This window comes from Hyla sarda, chromosome 9, assembly GCF_029499605.1.
Source record: "Hyla sarda isolate aHylSar1 chromosome 9, aHylSar1.hap1, whole genome shotgun sequence".
Lineage (NCBI taxonomy): Eukaryota > Metazoa > Chordata > Amphibia > Anura > Hylidae > Hyla > Hyla sarda.
Window position 1 is genome coordinate 65,895,513 of NC_079197.1, and position 19,536 is coordinate 65,915,048.

Here is a 19,536-nt window from a genome sequence, read left to right on the forward strand (position 1 = left end):
ATCGATTCGCCGCAAATAATTTCGGATCGAAACTAACTTTTTGGGAAAATTCGGCAAATCGGCCGAATCAAATTTTTTAAAAGTTCGCTCATCTCTATACAGTATGTAATGTGTACAGTGTGTATGATGCATATACAGTATGTAATGTGTACAGTATGTTGTGTGTATGATGCATGTACAATATGTAATGTATACAGTGTGTGGGTTTGTGTGTGTATGATGCATGTACAGTATGTAATGTGTACAGTGTGTGTATGATGCATGTACAGTATGTAATGTGTACAGTGTGTGTGTGTATGATGCATGTACAGTATGTAATGTGTACAGTGTGTGTGTGTATGATGCATGTACAGTATGTAATGTGTACAGTGTGTGTGTGTATGATGCATGTACAGTATGTAATGTGTACAGTTTGTGTGTGTATGATGCATGTACAGTTTGTAATGTGTACAGTGTGTGTGTGTATGATGCATGTACAGTATGTAATGTGTACAGTGTGTGTGTGTGTATGATGCATGTACAGTATGTAATGTGTACAGTGTGTGTGTGTATGATGCATGTACAGTATGTAATGTGTACAGTGTGTGTGTGTATGATGCATGTACAGTATGTAATGTGTACAGTGTGTGTGTGTATGATGCATGTACAGTATGTAATGTGTACAGTGTGTGTATGATGCATGTACAGTATGTAATGTGTACAGTGTGTGTATGATGCATGTACAGTATGTAATGTGTACAGTGTGTGTATGATGCATGTACAGTATGTAATGTGTACAGTGTGTGTATGATGCATGTACAGTATGTAATGTGTACAGTGTGTGTATGATGCTTGTACAGTATGTAATGTGTATAGTGTGTGTATGATGCATGTACAGTATGTAATGTGTACAGTATGTTGTGTGTATGATGCATGTACAATATGTAATGTATACAGTGTGTGGGTTTGTGTGTGTATGATGCATGTACAGTATGTAATGTGTACAGTGTGTGTATGATGCATGTACAGTATGTAATGTGTACAGTGTGTGTATGATGCATGTACAGTATGTAATGTGTACAGTGTGTGTGTGTATGATGCATGTACAGTATGTAATGTGTACAGTGTGTGTGTGTATGATGCATGTACAGTATGTAATGTGTACAGTGTGTGTGTGTGTATGATGCATGTACAGTATGTAATGTGTACAGTGTGTGTGTGTGTATGATGCATGTACAGTATGTATGTGTACAGTGTGTGTGTGTGTATGATGCATGTACAGTATGTAATGTGTACAGTGTGTGTGTGTATGATGCATGTACAGTATGTAATGTGTACAGTGTGTGTATGATGCATGTACAGTATGTAATGTGTACAGTGTGTGTATGATGCATGTACAGTATGTAATGTGTACAGTGTGTGTATGATGCATGTACAGTATGTAATGTGTACAGTGTGTGTATGATGCATGTACAGTATGTAATGTGTACAGTGTGTGTATGATGCATGTACAGTATGTAATGTGTACAGTGTGTGTATGATGCTTGTACAGTATGTAATGTGTATAGTGTGTGTATGATGCATGTACAGTATGTAATGTGTACAGTATGTTGTGTGTATGATGCATGTACAATATGTAATGTATACAGTGTGTGGGTTTGTGTGTGTATGATGCATGTACAGTATGTAATGTGTACAGTGTGTGTATGATGCATGTACAGTATGTAATGTGTACAGTGTGTGTATGATGCATGTACAGTATGTAATGTGTACAGTGTGTGTGTGTATGATGCATGTACAGTATGTAATGTGTACAGTGTGTGTGTGTATGATGCATGTACAGTATGTAATGTGTACAGTGTGTGTGTGTATGATGCATGTACAGTATGTAATGTGTACAGTGTGTGTGTGTGTATGATGCATGTACAGTATGTATGTGTACAGTGTGTGTGTGTGTATGATGCATGTACAGTATGTAATGTGTACAGTGTGTGTGTGTATGATGCATGTACAGTATGTAATGTGTACAGTGTGTGTGTGTATGATGCATGTACAGTATGTAATGTGTACAGTGTGTGTGTGTATGATGCATGTACAGTATGTAATGTGTACAGTGTGTGTGTGTATGATGCATGTACAGTATGTAATGTGTACAGTGTGTGTATGATGCATGTACAGTATGTAATGTGTACAGTGTGTGTATGATGCATGTACAGTATGTAATGTGTACAGTGTGTGTATGATGCATGTACAGTATGTAATGTGTACAGTGTGTGTATGATGCATGTACAGTATGTAATGTGTACAGTGTGTGTATGATGCATGTACAGTATGTAATGTGTACAGTATGTGTTTGTGTATGATGCATGTACAGTATGTAATGTGTACAGTATGTGTATGATGCATGTACAGTATGTAATGTGTACAGCATGTGTTTGTGTATGATGCATGTACAGTATGTAATGTGTACAGTATGTGTGTGTATGATGCATGTACAGTATGTAATGTGTACAGTGTGTGTGTATGATGCATGCACAGTATGTAATGTGTACAGTATGTGTGTGTATGATGCATGCACAGTATGTAATGTGTACAGTATGTGTGTGTATGATGCATGTACAGTATGTAATGTGTACAGTGTGTTGTGTGCATATGAAGCATGCATGTACAGTATGTAATGTGTACAGTGTGTTGTGTGTGTATATAATGCATGCAGTGGCATATCCGGGGTGGGGGGTGGGGGAAGGGGCAATTTCCCTGTCCCGTGCGTGCGCCCATTGGAAAGCAACGCGGAGGAGCGGAGCAGCGAACAGGACATGCGCTGGCCAGCATGGTAAGTGACCAGCGGCACATCAGCTTCAGTGCTCCGACCACCGCTCCTCCAGTCCCGGGACCTACTGCTATGGTGGCTGGACCAGAGGAGCAGTGGTCGGAGCACTGAAGTAGGGCAGTAGACAGGCATACAGCTGTATGTCTGAGGGGGAACATACTACACCTAATGTGGGGGGACTATACTGCACCTAATGTGGGGTAAACTATACTGCCAACCTAATGTGGAGAACTATACTGCACCTAATGTGGGGTAAACTATACTGCCACCCTAATGTGGAGAACTATACTGCACCTAATGTGGAGAACTATACTGCACCTAATGTGGGGGACTATACTGCACCTAATGTGGAGAACTATGCTGCAACTAATGTGGGGGACTATACTAATGTGGAGAACTATACCGCACCTAATGTGGGGAGAACTATACTGCACCTAATGTGGGGAGAACTATACTGCACCTAATGTGGGGGAACTGTACTGCACCTTATGTGGGGGAACTGTACTGCACCTTATGTGGGGAGAACTATACTGCACCTAATGTGGGGGAACTATACTGCACCTAATGTTTAGAACTATACTGCACCTAATGTGGGGGAACTATACTGCACCTAATGTGGGGGGAACTACAGCCTAATGTGGGGGAACTATACTGCGCCTAATGTGGGGGAACTATACTGCACCTAATGTGGGGAACTATACTGCACCTAATGTGGGGAACTATACTGCACCTAATGTGGGGGAACTATACTGCACCTAATGTTTAGAACTATACTGCACCTAATGTGGGGGAACTATACTGCACCTAATGTGGGGGGAACTACAGCCTAATGTGGGGGAACTATACTGCGCCTAATGTGGGGGAACTATACTGCACCTAATGTGGGGAACTATACTGCACCTAATGTGGGGAACTATACTGCACCTAATGTGGAGAACTATACTGCACCTAATGTGGGGAACTATACTGCACCTAATGTGGGGAACTATACTGCACCTAATGTGGGGAACTATACTGCCTAATGTGGGGGAACTATACTGCACCTAATGTGGGGGAACACTGCTAGCCTAATGTGGAGAGAACTCTGCTGCACCTAATGTGGGGAACTATACTGCACCTAATGTGGAGAACTATACTGCACCTAATGTGGGGAACTATACTGCACCTAATGTGGGGAACTATACTGCACCTAATGTGGGGAACTATACTGCACCTAATGTGGGGGAACACTGCTAGCCTAATGTGGAGAGAACTCTGCTGCACCTAATGTGGCGGAAACTGTGCCGCACCTAACGTGGGGGGAACTGTGCCACACCTAACGTGGGGGAAGTGCGCTGCACCTAATGTGGGGGCCTCGTCTCGACGCTCACTCAAGTCGCGCTCCCAGCATTCAAGGGCCGGCGTTACTACGTCCTGACGCTGGCCCTAGAGCGTGACGTGCGTGAACATCAAGGGGGGAGGGGGGTTGCTCCATGCCATTTTGCTTGGGGCCCCCAAATTCCTTCAAACAGCCCTGCCCAATGTAATATGCTAATTGTGATGTCATAACTATCCCGCCTTTCTTCCGAATGTAAAAACCAAATTTACTTCCTGTAATAAAGCAGAACTCTTTTGGGAGCAGCAGAGCTTCATGCTAAGAAAGAGTGTATACCAACATACCCTGTGTGGTGCATATCTTTTTGTGTCGGCACTTGGCAAAGTATAAAGCAGCACAGTCAATCACATTTGAAAGACCCCGCTCGGTCGATCCTTGACAGTAGGTGCCGATGACTCCTTGCCGAACCGAGGGAGGGTGAAATTGCTCCCAGGACCGCACTCGCGGGAAGACCAAGTCTGGATGAGCGACAGCTTTAACCATCCGGAGGAATCTCGGACTGCTCAAAGGGCTTGATCAACCCTACAGAACGCGGTAAGTCTGCTGATTTTATAAATCTGTAGCTCTTATCAGTGTTCATTGAGCGGCTCTAAGAAGCCAAACAGATGGTCTTGTCGAACCTCTAAGACAAACCCCTTTTTTTCCTGCTGTGTGGTCTAATTTGTGAGTCCTAGCTGCATTGGTGCTTGACTGTGGATGGTTAATAAATCTTAGAATAGAGGCAAATAGGGAGTTAAATCTGCCTGTGAGATTTTTATGCAGCCTCGTGTAAACAATAACCCCCCCCCCCTTTTTTCTTTGGCTCATATTGTGTAAACGCTTATCACAAGCGCACAAGGCCATGTATTTCTAAACATGTGAAATGCACTGTTAATAAGGTTTCTTCTAATTTTTTTTTTTCACGGTAGGGAAAACCTGACATGATATTCGAGAATATAGAGAATGTTTTGTAAGGATTTTAATTTTTGACATTTTTAAAAATCTGCTCAGTGGAATACAGTCAAGGAAATAAAATAAAAAAGTGCTGTAGATTTTTTTAAGATTTTTTATGTATCTGAAATCTTTTCCGCGTACGTTGTACTCCTGATAACTGAATTGAGAGAGAGAGAGATGTGTTGTATCACTTGGAGTAACCGTATCAGATGACAACAGTGTACTGGCTGAGGGGACATGCCAGCCAGTAACAGTATCAAGGCATAGCTATTGTATAAAGCACTGCTGTCAGTCCAGTATCCTCTCTATCGTATGTCTTGATAGCTTTTTAGTGGCCTGCTGATTATAAATCAGTTCAGTGTTCTTGTGTACCAGAGATTAGCATCAGGAGGCAAATTTTGGTTGACAAATGCACACTATTTTGTTGCTGGATACCAATTTGTGCACGGCCAGTCCACTGAGAAATTTTGCTAATAGGGTAATTTGCAACCCTCACTCAACCGGAGACTTAAAAGGCTTTAAAATTGTTCAGTTTTTGCATTGATTGACTTTTGGAAATAAAGATGCTTCAGTCCCTAGATATCTAGAGTCACGTGACATAATTATGCACTGTGAAAAGAAGATATATAAAACAATTCAAGAAACTAATGATTTGTTGGCTGCTGTCCAAACTTGGTATTACACCTCATGTTCCATAACAAAAGGAAAATATATAGAGATGGAATGTAGAGAAGAGGAAGAGAATATAACTGTATACTAGATAGAGACATTTTACCGCTCGATAATGATTATCATCCCAGCCGTTGTGATCAGCAAAACCTGCCCTCAGTAAAAGACTGTTTGTTTCCTGTGCCGAACCCTGGCCTGTAAATTCTCCACCATGTACTGTCACAGGACCTCCGTATACTGGAAAAAAAGAAGCCCCCCCCCCCCAAAAAAAAATGCACCCACCCTACTGTATTCTATTCAACCTCCGTATAGTGGTGGCCATGTTACTACAGTAACTTCCTGTGATGTCAGCCATCTTGGAGTGATCAGAAGTGTGGCTTGCCCCACTTCCTGTACTGGTAGCCATATTGGAGGCCCAGGAAGTGTGGCAAAATCCATTTCCTATGCTGTCAGCCATCTTGATTCAACAAACCTACTTACTCCGTGTAATGAGCAGTCATCCAGTACACCCAAGCAGAACTTGCCAGTTGCTGGAAGGTTTCCAAATGAAACTTCCTCTAGTGCTGAAGCACTTGATTTCTTTCCAGGTATGACTCAGGATGGGAGTTACCCAAGTCAAACCCACACACTCCGGGATCAGCCTTCACTGGAAAGCTCTGTATTTCATTCTGCTAATAATTGCTGTGCCTCACCAAGAAGTCAGACCTCTGTACCCAGTGAAGACAGTCCTCCAGCCCAAGATGAACCCCATGCACAGTTTCAGTCTCATATCACTGATCGTCATCATCATCATCAGTCCCCAGGAAAGATATCACTTTCACTTGTTAATACAATCACACATACTGTGGTGCAATTTCATGTGCCTCCCAATACCTCCAACAGTAACATGCACCAAATCCTTAGATCAAGTATGGTGTCTAAATCCTTTCCACCGGCCCTTGGAACAAAAATCTGGAATAACACCCTATTCCGGATTGGCATGGGTTCCATGGAAACCCAGCGAGTGCAAGCTATAGTTAACCCTTCAAATCCATATCTTCAGCATAATTATGGCCTTGCAGCTGCCTCAGTGCATGCAGGGGGGACTAGTATACAGCATGACTCTGATCGGTTGGTACTACAACAAGGGCCCATTTCAACCTCCCAACTGGCCATTACAGGCGCTGGGACACTGCCTTGCAACATGATAATACATGTTCTTGGTCCCAGACATTCCTCTGCCCAACATGATGCCTGCATAAGGCAGCTTCAGTCCACAATACACCACATTCTTGATCTAGCTGGAGAGAAGAAAATTTCCTCTCTGGCCATTCCACCCATCAGTTCTGGACTCTTTGGATTTCCTCCTAATATCTGTGCCAATGCAATAGTGTCCAGTATTAAACATCACAAGCCAATACCAACATTGCAAGAAATCAGGCTTACCTCTAAAACATAGGAAACAGTCCAAGCTCTGGTGGATGCTGTCAACTTGCTCAAGAAACCTAACCTATTGGGTAAACACGCAATGCCACATGATGATTCTGATAACCTGCAACATGGATTACCCAGATCCATACCATCTAAACTCTTACCTACACAGCCTAATGATTCCAGAGATCTCCTGCATAGTTTTGGTGAATCCAGTCCGCCACAAACTATGACAATACCACTTACCTATAGTGGTGGAAATAAAGGGTCTGAGAAACTTCTTTCAGAAACTCTTTATAAATATGTTCCATTTACCGAGGTGCAAGTAAATAATCTTGTAGCCCAACTCCCTGACCCAGAGAAACAGCCAATGCCTTTTTACAGAAGAATCAAGCAATTCCAACAGACCTATTCATCAGTATGGAAGGATTTATATAATCTAGTCTCTATCAGAACTGGAGATGCCTTCTGGCCTATCATTTCCGCCAGCCTTGATAGTTCTGCTATTATGGACGAGGAAACTTGCTCTTCTGGAATAGAATTCTGCCAACAACTACAAGCCTGGGTCAGAGACAGACTAGCTTCAAGCTCCACCAATTTCTCTGATGCCTCTCAGGAACCTTACGGAATCAGCTGAAAAGTTTTTCTCCAGACTACTTAATCTTTTCCAGGATCAAGGTTATGACCTAGGCAGCAACTTCCATAAGGACACTCTTCATTAGCACCTTTGTTACAGGCCTCCATGATGCTACCATGGAAAGGCTTACGGACACTAGGCCTGAATATGTGACACTTGAACCAAACCAGCTCTTACTCATTGTTAGAGCTATTGAAAAACAAATTGAAGTGGCAAGAAGAGCTCGGATGTGTCAATCTGTCAAGATGCACGATGATGCTTAATGCTACAGCACAATACCCGGTTCAGAATTATGTCCCTCAGTTCCAAACCGTTCCTGCTCGGTACCGTGCTCTGAATTATCCCCCTCGAAGACCACCCGTCAGAAAGTTCATTTGCTACAGATGTGGTAAAATCGGACATGTCCAGCGACACTGCAGATCCAGACCTCTTTCTTCCGACTACTGAATGAATTCAGCCACTCTAAGGCCAATGATGTCACAAAACCGTCATAATATGGACCAACTGCGATCTGGACCTCTGATTGGACACCCAGGCCGCCCCAGGATGAATCAACAATGAAGACCCGACAGCAAAATAACTCAAGAAAATCCAGCTAATTAAGTCCTGGATAGAAATTGTAAAAAATATGGATCTGAAATTTACTCCTGAAACTCGAAGCCACCAATAAATAAGAGGATGATGGGATGCACCTTCAATTATCCCAAGCACTTACACCTGATGAACTTTTGTGTCCTGCAAGCCTCTTCACTGATGGTAATTAACCTCCCAACAAAGACTATACCCAATGTCTACCTGCAACAAATTCCTGACCATGTCTGGTCCAAAGGTCCAGATGATATTGGACTCTTGCCTGTTCAACATGTTAAGATCTTTTTGAAACTCTGTGCCAAGATTCTAAAAGTACCCCAATATTCTCTAAGAGCCAATCAAGAAGCTTCTCTATCTGAACAAATTACAACTCTTCTCAAGAATGGAGCGTAAATCAAATGTGTTTCCCCAGCAAACACTCCCTTGTTTCCAGTCAAGAAGAAGACCCCAAGAGGACAACCTAAGAAGTTTTGCATGGTTCATAACCTCTTTGCCATTAATGTTGCCACAGTTCTGGATACTCCCATTGTTCCCAACCCACATACTCTGCTCACTTCGATACCACCAGATGCCAAGTTTGTTACTGTTCTGGACTTAGCCAATGCTTTCTTCAGCGTTCCTTTGCATCCAGACTGCCATTACCTCTTTGCCTTTACTCACCAAGGAGGACAATACACCTGGACACGCTTGCCACAGGGAGCTCAAAAGTCCCCTAATCACTTTTCTCAGGCCCTATACACCTGTATGCATCCATGGTTATGTGCCCATCCTAATGTGACTTTACTTCAATATGTGGATGACCTTCTACTCTGTGCCACATCGCAAGATGAGTGTGCCACCACTTCAGTGTATCTGCTATCTTTTCTTTCTTCAACCAACTGCAAGGTGTCCATTGGAAAAATCCGGTGGGCACAACAAAAAATTGTCTTCCTAGAACATTGTATCTCTCAAGGTGCTAAACACCTCACAGAAGACAGGAAGCATTCCTGTACCTACAACTGTCAAGCATCTACAGGCTTTTCTTGGTATGATCACTTACTGCCGACAATTGATTCCGGATGCCTCAGCACTGATGCAATCTCTGTATGATGCCATTCCAGTTATGAAGCAACCACTTTCATGGGAAGCCATACAGTGTTTGAACTGCCTAAAAGACCTTACCATGTCCGCTCCTGCACTTGACATCCCGAACTATGAACTACCGTTCTATCTGTTCCTCTCTGAAAACAAAAGGACCATGCCTCTGGAGTCCTTGCAAAAAAAAAAAAAAACATGGAGACAAATTGAGACCTTTGGGATACTACTCTTGCAGACTAGATCCTGTTGCACAAACTGCACCCACCTTCCTTTGAACTGTGATAGCTGCTAAAGACCTTTTGGACAAGACTTTGGTCATCATTCTTGGACATTCTATCATTATCCTTGCTTTGCATGACCTGAAAGCTATTCTAGCGCAATGCCAAAGAAATCTACTTTCTCTACAAAGACAAGTGAGACTTCAATGCTCTCTCTTACTCCTGGATAATGTCACCCTTCAGAGATTCACATTCCTCAATCCAGCTACCCTGCTTCCTCTCTCGAGAGGATTCAGGGGTATATGTGGTGACAAGAAGATAGAAGAAAGGATCAGAAGAACCAGAAGAGGAGGAGGAGAACCCCGGACTCAAGACCCTGAAACAGTTACAGACTCAAGCCTTGAACAAGGGAAAGAGAAAATGGGAGCTGAACTCAGTGAATCAGACGGCCTATGAAGAAAAGCAAACAAGATTTGTCTTCCCCAAGCCCTTTACCCAGGGGTGACTCAATGGGCTCATGGAGTCACCCACAGAGGAAAAAACCAAATGATCACATATATCAACAGAATCTACCTTGCACCAGGAATAACACCACCAGTTGAACAATATGTCAAGGGATGTGACATTTGCAACACCTGCAACCCTGGGAGAACAGTAGTTACTCCAAAGAAACACTTGGCCAAACCTTGCTTGACCACATGCAACTGCCTAAAATTGGAAAGTTTGAGTACATGCGAATAGCAGTGGACATTTTCTCAGGATGACCAGAAGCCTACCCAGTCACTAATATTGCAGCAAAGACTACTGTAAAGAAACTACTAACGGAACTGGTATGCAGATTTGGAGTCCCTGAAGTAATTGAAAGCAACCTAGGACCGGCTGTCAATGCGGATATTACAAGAGAACTTTGAAAAATGGTGGAAGCAGACCTTGGACTCAATATCATCCTCAGAGCAGTGGGAAAGTTGAACGGCTAAATGGCACTCTAAAGAACAAAATCCTAAAAGTCAGTAAAGAACTGTCCCTTCCATGGCCAGAAGTGCTGCCAATAGCCCTGTACTCTTTTAGAAATACACCCCGACAGCCAACAGGCCTAACCCCATATGAGACACTTTTTGGGGGAGGGAGGTCCCTAAGCTAGGGTGTTATTACCCACAGTACCCTCAGTGCAGGAAATGATAGTTTGGTAAAGTTTGTTATTGCATTGTGTAATGAGCTGAAAGTAACACATGTTGCAGTTTTATTCTTCCATTCCAGATCCAAACACTGAACCAGGAAGTCACAATCTGGAGAGTTTGTCGTGGTGAAAAGACACGTGAGGAGGCCGCTGGAACCTAGATTTGAAGGCCCTTCGATGAAACTGGAAGGAGAATCAACATGGATATGCCTCGCAGAAGAGGGTTCCTGTTACATATAATTTTCCGTATAAGTGTAATGCAAACCCTGCAACCCAATCTGACTCCACCACACTACTGGACAGACTTGACAATGACCCTGAGAGTTGTATCCCACGTTTTGACAACTTTTCCAGTGCCCAAGTGACTACTTTTAACCCCTTAAGGACCAAGGACGTACCGGTACGTCCTTGGTCCTGCTCTTCTGATATAACTGTGTAACCCCGCGTCATATCACGGCGGGCCCGGCGTCATAGTGAATCCGGGACCCGCCTCTAATAGCGCGCAGCGCCGATCGCGGCGCCGCGCGCTATTAACCCTTTAGCCGCGCGCTCAAAGCTGAGCCGCGCGGCTAAAAGTGAAAGTTCCCGGCTAGCTCAGTCGGGCTGTTCGGGATAGCTGCGGCTAATCGCGGCATCCCGAACAGCTGACAGGACAGCGGGAGGGCCCCTACCTGCCTCCTCGCTGTCCGATCGCCGAATGACTGCTCAGTGCCTGAGATCCAGGCATGAGCAGTCATCGGGCAGAATCGTTGATCACTGGTTTCTTATGAGAAACCAGTGATCAACATAGAAGATCAGTGTGTGCAGTGTTATAGGTCCCAATGGGACCTATAACACTGCAAAAAAAAAGTGAAAAAAAAAAGTGAATAAAGATCATTTAACTCCTCCCCTATTAAAAGTTTGAATCACCCCCCTTTTCCAATAAAAAAAAAAACACAGTGTAAATAAAATAAAAATAAACATATGTGGTATCACCGCGTGCGGAAATGTCCGAATTATAAAAATATATCATTAATTAAACCGCTCAGTCAATGGCGTGCGCGCAAAAAAATTCCAAAGTCCAAAATAGTGCATTTTTGGTCACTTTTTATATCATTTAAAAATGAATAAAAAGTGATCAATAAGTCCTATCAATGCAAAAATGGTACCGTTAAAAACTTCAGATCACGGCGCAAAAAATGAGCCCTCATACCGCCCCATACACGGAAAAATAAAAAAGTTATAGGGGTCAGAAGATGACAATTTTAAACGTATTAATTTTCCTGCATGTAGTTATGATTTTTTCCAGAAGTCCGACAAAATCAAACCTATATAAGTAGGGTATCATTTTAATCGTATGGACCTACAGAATACATATCAGGTGTCATTTTTACCGAAAAATGTACTACGTAGAAACGGAAGCCCCCAAAAGTTACAAAACAGCGGTTTTTTTTCAATTTTGTCGCACAATGATTTTTTTTCCCGCTTCACCATAGATTTTTGGGCAAAATGACTGACGTCATTACAAAGTAGAATTGGTGGCGCAAAAAATAAGCCATCATATGGATTTTTAGGTGTAAATTTGAAAGAGTTATGATTTTTTAAAGGCAAGGAGCAAAAAACGAAAATGCAAAAACGGAAAAACCTCCGGTCCTTAAGGGGTTAAATTTGACTACTGTGACATTGTGAATTGTCCCGAGGTGCCAAAACAGTGTCTTATGTATAGGGATGAAAATTCTATATACATATGTGTGACGGATGACTACTGGGGGAACAACTGTGACTATTGGAGAGCAGTGGGATGGAACACAGGGACTGACTGGGACTATAGACCACAGAGTGCCAACAGAAGAAAAGACAATACTGACAAATCTCTACTACAGAGAATGACAATTGGATGTTGTGTAGTCCCCTTTGTAAAGAAAATAATACGCTTCACTGTAGAGGCCGCATTTCAACCAGGGAATAATGTATGTGGATATTGAACCTACTATTTCAGCTTATCTGAACCTAATTGATACATCAGACCCAAACATGACCGAGAGAATTCCCCCATGAGAACAACTATCCTGTATGCCAATGATGCAAGTGTATAGCCAGAAGAGTAGCGTGAACATAGAAGTCCCAGGTTTGGGACTCTACTAGACACAGTCAGGATATTGAAATGCTTAAAGCTAAAGCAGATGATCTGGAAAATCGTCTGCGCCGAAATAATGTTCGCAAAGTGGGGCTGCCTGAAAAGTGTGAGGGCCGCTCTCCCACGGAATACATGGAAACATGGCTCAAAGACGCCTTTGGAATCGACAACCTGACTCCCCTCTTTGCGGTGGAAAGAGCCCACCGGGTTCCTACTAGGCCATTTCCCCCTGGTGGCCCACCCCGTTTTATGTTGGTGAAACTTCTCCACTTCCGTGATAGAGATGTGATACTCAGGCTAGCTAGAGAAAGGCAACCTGTGACTGTGGACAACCATGTCATCTCTTTCTTCCCGGATTTCTCGGCGGAGGTGCAAAAGAAGCGTGCCTCCTTACTGGAAGTTAAAAGGAGTATGCGGTCCCTGGAAGTACAATATTCCATGCTGTATCCTGCCAGATTGCGGGTGGTTGCCCTGGGCGCCGGACTGAACTGTCCTTACTTACACTCATGCAGATTGTGTGTAGCTAGTAGTTACCTACGTGTGACTCTACCGTCTTGTTTATCTGACTCTATTCTCTTGCTTGAGTTGATATGTGGGGTTTATTATTTTCTGCTATTAGTGGCCCTTCATACTTATATTTGCAGATATTGTTTTAGTTACCTACGTGGGGTTAATATACTGGTCTAATGTTGATTTTTGTTAACTGCACATTGTAGTTTAGGCTCACATATGAGGAGTATTGTAGTCTGCTGTTAGCGGCCTTGTTTGTCTACTTTAGCTAGTATAGATTTAGTTATATGTGTAGGGCCACTGTACTGCCTTAATATCTACCTATCGTTATCTACTGTATGATTTCTGGGGGGGGGGGGGGGGGTGGAGTTGACTTATGGAAGGGATGGCGCAATAATGTTTGATATATGGGATATTTGTGAAACGTTTTCATTGCAGGAGTGTGACGAATGCATACTTATCTGTGTTTGGTTGGCCGTTTGTATGCCTGCTGTATGCTCTCACTTTACTGAAGATCTCCTGTCTTACATCCTTAGTACGACTGGTTTTGTGTGGTGTGGGTATACTGGTGCCCCGGAGACTTGTGTGGCTGTTTTTGTACCTTGTTTTGGGGTGTTTGTTTTGTTTTCTGTCTCTCCCTGTGTTGCTGTCTGTTATGTCTGTAGATTTATTGTGAATGTGCAGTTGGGCTCCCCTTGGTTAAGTGATGACATTATCACCCTTTTATGCTCACATGTCTCTGATGGCGGTCTTTAATTTTATAGGATGGAATGTTAGGGGGTTGGGGGATGTGGCAAAGCGCTATGCAGTATTTAACTCGGTGAGACACTTTCACCCTGCCATACTCTGCCTTACTGAAACTCATCTGACAGCAGAAAACACATCGGCCCTTCAAAGGGCATGGGTTGGTCACTCTTATCAATCTACCTTCTCTTCACATGCTAGAGGGGTCAGTCTGCTGGTTCACAAATCTATTCCGTGAGGTGTCTCATCTACTACTTATCCTAGTTGGTGTGTATGTCCCTCCCCCTTACAGTGGATATGTTATACAGCGTATTCTAACCATAGTATCTGGACTCCCGGTGGCCCCTGTGCTCATGTGTGGTGATTTCAACCAGGTCTTAGATGCCTCTAAGGATAAGTTCTGGGGATCTCAAGCCCCTCCCTCCTCTAAACCTACTAGTCTAGCTAAGTTGTTGATGGAAATAGACTTATTTGATCTGTGGCGCCACCGTAATCCCAATGTTAAACAGTTTTCCTGTTATTCAGCTATGCATGGTACCCTATCCAGGATAGACATGGCTGTTGGGGATGGGGATATGGCTGGCCTGGTTAGAGAAATTGAATATTTGGCCGTTTACGAATTGATTTAGTGGGGGGCGCTGGGGGGGTGCGCCCTCTGTGGAGACTGAACCCGTTCTGGCTGACTTTGCTTACTACAGCTGAAACTGTCGGTGCGGAACTCAGGGATTTCCTTGCCCTTAATGATGGTTCGGCTTCGGTCTCCATGGTTTGGGACTCTCTAAAGGCGTTCCTGCGTGGATTGTTTATCCGGGACATAAGTATTCACAAGTCCTTTACTAGAGAGAGGGGTGAGAAGTTGAGATTGTCTGTAACTGAAGCTGAGGCTGGATATGTTTTCGGCCCTACCCCTGAAACGAAAGAAGTGTGGCTGAGGGCGCAGGGTGACTATACTAAATATTTAGAGGAAAAGGCTGAACATAAGAGATTCTTCACTAAGCAGCGTTAGTTTGAGTGTGGTGAGGGTACTGGTAAATTACTGGCTTCCATTTCTCGGGCCCAGCAGGGGGTTGCGTATATTGGCTGTTTGAGAGATGGTCGGGGGAGAGAGGTCGTGGCGGATGAGGATATCTTGGGTGTAATGGTAGACTTTTATAAAGATGCTTACTCTACCAAGACCTCTTGTACTGAGGAGGCCTTGGCGGCTTATGTGGGCTGGGCAGGGCATCACTTCCTTCCCTTTCTCCAGAGCAGAGAGGCGAGCTGGACTTGCCGATCTCTCTGGAGAAATTGGAAATAGCTCTGAAAGATGCTGCTAATGAAAAGACCCCAGGCCCAGATGGCCTCCCAAGTGAGGTATACAAAAAATTCTCAGGGATACTCCTGCCCCAGCTGTTGTGAGTGGTCGAGTCGGCGGCTTTGGATGGCTCTTTACCCCGTTCCATGATGGAGGCCATTGTAGTGCTATTACCAAAACCTGGCAAGGACCCGCTATGTGCGGGTTCTTACAGACTGATCTCATTACTGTGTGCAGATGTGAAGTTGCTGGCTTGGGTACTCGCTAACAGGCTAGTTAGAGTTGTATTGTCTCTGGTTCATGGTGATCAGACAGGCTTTATGCCGGGCAAATCTACAGTAGATAATATTAGGAGAGTGTACCTTAATATGCAGATGACTCAAGAGGGTGCAGAAGCTAGATCGATTTTTTTCATTGGACGCTGCCAAAGCATTTGATAGCATCGAATGGAACTATCTGTGGAGGGTACTGGGGCTATGGGGTTCGGGCCTAGGTTTCTCTCTTATGTTCGACTTCTCTATCAGTGCCCGACTGCCCATCTTCGGGTTAATGGCCGGCTGTCCCCATCATTTGAGCTGCGGAGAGGCACGCGACAGGGGTGTCCCCTGTCACCTCTGCTCTTTGCACTAGCCATAGAGCCACTGGCTTGTCTCTTGCGATCCTCCCCTGATATAGTTGGATTCCGTTATGGTTCCATTGATGAGAGAGAAGGCGCTCTACGCAGATGACATGTTACTATTTTTGGGTGATACAGCTAGGTCCCTGACCCCTGCTATGTCTATTATTACTGAGTTTGGTACATACTCCGGTCTGCTCATTAATTGGGATAAGTCTGTTCTGATGCCCTTGGATCCTTTGCCTAGTATTCCTCAGATTGCCCTCTCTAATATACAGGTGGTTAAGGAATTTAAGTACTTAGGTATCACAGTCACACCCTCTTTCCCCGGAATTTGACATCCCTGCTGGACAAGAGCTCTCAGAAGGTGACTGTCTGGTGTAAGTTGCCGATTTCGGTGGTTGGCCGGACTAATCTAACTAAAATGGTGCTCATGCCGCAGTTATTCTATGTGCTGCAGAATTCACCAGTGTGGATAGCAATGACTTACTTTCATGGAATACAGCAACTTTTTAGACAGTTGGTGTGGGGGGGGGGGGACTTCTAGGATCAAACTTGAGACATTGCAAAGGGGAAAAACTTCAGGTGGGTTGGCGTTACCTAATCCCTGGTTGTATTATCTTGCCTCACAACTGCATCAGGTTAGAGGGTGGGCGAAGTCATCTTTACTGGGTCCTACAGGTTGTTTATTTATGGCCAAACATGGAGGGAGGGTGCCACTACATATGCTGGAAATTGGAGCCCTGACCAGACCTTCCGGATTCTTCTCCCACTACCCAGCTCCTGTGCAAGCTCTGGGGCCATACGCGTAAGTTATTGGGTCTTACGAATTTTATATCATGTACACCGCTGTGGCGTAACCCAGGCTTGCCGGTCTTCTATTCTTTTGCGGAAGCTGGCTATTGGGAGAGGAAGTGACTGTGTGAAGTGGGGCAGTTAGATGTACGTGGGGTAGCTAGATCTTTTGAGGATTTAAAGGAAGAGTTCAGTTTACTGCGCTCATCCTTTTATCGGTACCTGCAACTCCGTCATGTGTATGAAACTCAGAATCGGCTGCGGCTGATGGAGGTACAGTCTAACAGGGTGATAGAATCTGTAGTTATGAAAAGGGAGTCTGCAGGGATCCTTTCTTGGCTTAACAGGGAGCTATTAAGTTTTGAACGTTTCCCCTTAACTGTCCGAACTAAATGGGAGAGAGACCTTGGTGGGCTGAGTGACGAGGAATGGTCTATAGTATTGTCACTTACCCCATCATTGTCTTTGTCAGAGTCTAATAGACTATCACAGTTGTTCTTTTTACATAGGGTGTATAAGACCCCATTGTTCTTACATAACATTGGTGTTCGGTCCAACTCTGCCTTCCCTAGGTGTGGTGAGTTGGAGGCTCACTTACTAAATATGATGTGGGCATGCCCTGTACTTACTACGAATTGGACTGATGTGATATACCTTATTAAGACTGTCTATGGGGTCACATTGAATAGAGAACCAAAGGTGTGCCTACTTGGCATTACTGGATGTGACCAGGAACCTTCCATGAGAGAAGTGGGAATCTAACGTGTGTTATATCAAGCCAGGAAACTGATCGCGCAGTTCTGGATCAGACTGTCCCCTCCGGGAGTAGCTGATCTTATCAAAAGGATAACACAGATAGTGCGCTTGGAGAAAGGGATATATATTAAACGTAAGGTTGAAAGGAAGTTTGATGGTATTTGGGGACCCTGGGTACACCAATTTGACTGACTCATAGTTGCCTGTATGTCCTCAGTCTGTTCTTACCGTAGTGTGATTGGCTTGAATACTTGAGATCTGTGAATGTGGCTCTACTCTTTTCCTTACTCACCCTATTATCTCAGCCCTCCTTTGGTGTCTCTGTTGGAATACCCATGAATACTGCTTGCTGTGGTTGTGTGTGCGAGGAGTGGGGCGCCTGTCTATTGGGATACAAGTTTACTTAACCCTTTAGTTATCTACAAGTGTGTTTTTTTTGCAGTAGAGGGGAGAGACGGATTGTTTGTGGGGTGGGCGGGGTGGGGGGTTGATTTATTGTATGTAGAATGTTTAAAATGTTTGAGAAAGTTTAATAAAAATTATCTGATTTAAAAAAAGAAGTCCCAGGTAAAGGACTAGTCTGACTGCAAAGGGAAGTGGTTCACAAGGGGCCGCTCGTCTCAATTCAGTGAAGCATCCCATACCCGTTTTTTATTTTTCTCCACCTGAACTTGGGACTATTAGGCAGAACGCACCATAGGGAGAGTTGTCATGTATGGTAACAGATTTCTTTTAGGGGGGAATTGATAGGGATGACCCTTAAGTTTATAATGACTGATCATTATACTAATATTAAAATGCCATTGCTGCTGGAAAAATATCTGTTCCCTTACCCTTTAGCCCATATACATCAATGCTATCTGTTCGTGACTCTGGACCGAGATCTTGCCATGACGCCTTGTGGGAGTAGAGACAAAGCATCTGACGAACAGAGAACTTCTGCCAAGAAATCAATGGACACGGACACAATAGTTGAACAACCAATCCCAATGTAATATGCTAATTGTGATGTCATAACTATCCCGCCTTTCTTCCGAATGTAAAAATCAAATTTACTTCCCGTAATAAAGCAGAACTCTTTTGGGAGCAGCAGAGCTTCATGCAAAGAAAGAGTGTATACCAACATACCCTGTGTGGTGTATATCGTTTTGTGTCAGCACTTGGCAAAGTATATAGCAGCACAGTCAATCACATTTGAAAGACCTCGCTCGGTCGATCCTTGACACTGGCATATTCCCCTCAGCAGTACACGGTTGCCCTCTGGTACGTATACTCTAGCTGATACAACACATCTCTCTCTCTAAATTCAGTTATCAGGAGTACCCTGTGGAAAATTTTCCAGATAGACACTCCTATTTACCAGAGATAGAAAAAATCTCTAAAAATCTACAGCAATTTCACAGTTTCACAGTGAGCCAGAGAAAGGGGGGTTATTATTTATACGAGGCTGCATAAAAAATGACAGGCAAATCTCATCCCTACTGCCTCTAATCTTAGATTTAAACAGCTACAATCAAGCACTTATGGCACGAACTCACAAATCAGACCACACAGCGGAAAGATTCCCAGCCGCTAGGGTTTGTCTTAGAGGTTCGACAAGGACCATCGTTTGGGCTTCTCAGAGCCGCTCAATGAACACTGATAAGCTACAGCTACATAAAGAAATCAGCAGACTTACCGCGTTGTGTAGTCCTTTGAGCGGCCCCAGATTCCTCTGGATGGTTAAAGCTGTCGCTCCCCCAGACTTGGTCTTCCCGCGAGTGTGGTCCAGGAAACAAATTTATCTCACCCTCGGTTTGAAAAGGAGTC